Source organism: Sinocyclocheilus rhinocerous, unplaced genomic scaffold, assembly GCF_001515625.1.
Source record: "Sinocyclocheilus rhinocerous isolate Xijiao unplaced genomic scaffold, SAMN03320098_v1.1 scaffold1441, whole genome shotgun sequence".
NCBI lineage: Eukaryota > Metazoa > Chordata > Actinopteri > Cypriniformes > Cyprinidae > Sinocyclocheilus > Sinocyclocheilus rhinocerous.
In genome coordinates, this window is record NW_015654063.1 from 575,995 (window position 1) to 577,070 (window position 1,076).

A 1,076-nucleotide genomic window follows, 5' to 3' on the forward strand; every position below is an offset into this window, starting at 1 on the left:
GCATGAAATACTATATATATATATATATATATATATATATTGCTGCCGTTTAAAGGTTTTGGGTCAGTAAGACTTATTTCTAAAAGAAATTAATACTTTTATTCAGAAAGCATGCATTAAATTGATCAAATGTGACTAACATTTTGTAAATTTATGAATGTTTTCACTGTTTCGAATAAATGCTTTACTTTCTATTGTAAAGGCCCATTCACACCAAGGACGATAACTATAAAGATAACAAAGATATAGTTCTAAAAATCATTCTCAATATTAAAGAATAGAAGAGTCCACACCACAACTATAATGATAAAAGCAAAAAGAAACAATATCGATTGAATCACTTTCAGAAAGTTTTTTTTCCAGCTGATGAACGATACATTTTTGTTTACACCCAATCAGAAGCAAAAAGAAACAATATCGATTGAATCACTTTCAGAAAGTTTTTTTTTCCAGCTGATGAACGATACATTTTTGTTTACACCCAATCAGAATCAATCCTGCTATAATGAGCATGAGAATTTAAAGCGGCAGACGTGCGTACGCTTAGAATAAATAGACGATATCGTTCACTGGTGTAGACGCTAATATCATTATCTTTATAGTTATCGTTCTTGGTGTGAATGGGGCTTAAAGAGGGGGGTACAATGCTGTTTCATGCATTCAGAGTTGTTTACACTGTTAAAGAGTTGGATTCTCATGCTAAGCATGGACAAAGTTTCAAAAAACAATTTGGACGTATGATGGAGTATTTCTGTTCCAAAAATCTTACTTCTGGGTTCGTATAAGTTTCGGAGAGTTTTTTTCCATCGTGGCTCTTCATGACATAAACGAGGGTGGAACTCCTTATATGGGCATTTCTCCCGGAAGAACGCACCTGCGCACGCATCGACCAGAGCGAGATCGAGATCGTGCCCATCAACGCGCTTCATCTGGCAGCGCTGCATGGGACTCGCTCGGGAAGAATGTCTCCAAAGAAGTGTGTTTTTGGTTGTAAGGGAAAGATAGCCTTGTTCAGCTTCCCGAAGAACCCAGCGTTATGTAAACAGTGGATACAGTTTGTTTTTCCGGAGCAGCAA

At 36.6% G+C, this 1,076-nt stretch overlaps 1 protein-coding gene across 1 annotated transcript in view; it reads right to left on the bottom strand.

Annotated features, from left to right (window-relative positions):
- LOC107716781 (fibronectin-like) overlaps nucleotides 1-1,076 on the bottom strand; it is a 35,778-nt gene that overhangs the window by 1,455 nt on the left and 33,247 nt on the right. The gene's annotated exons all lie outside the window — the stretch shown is intronic.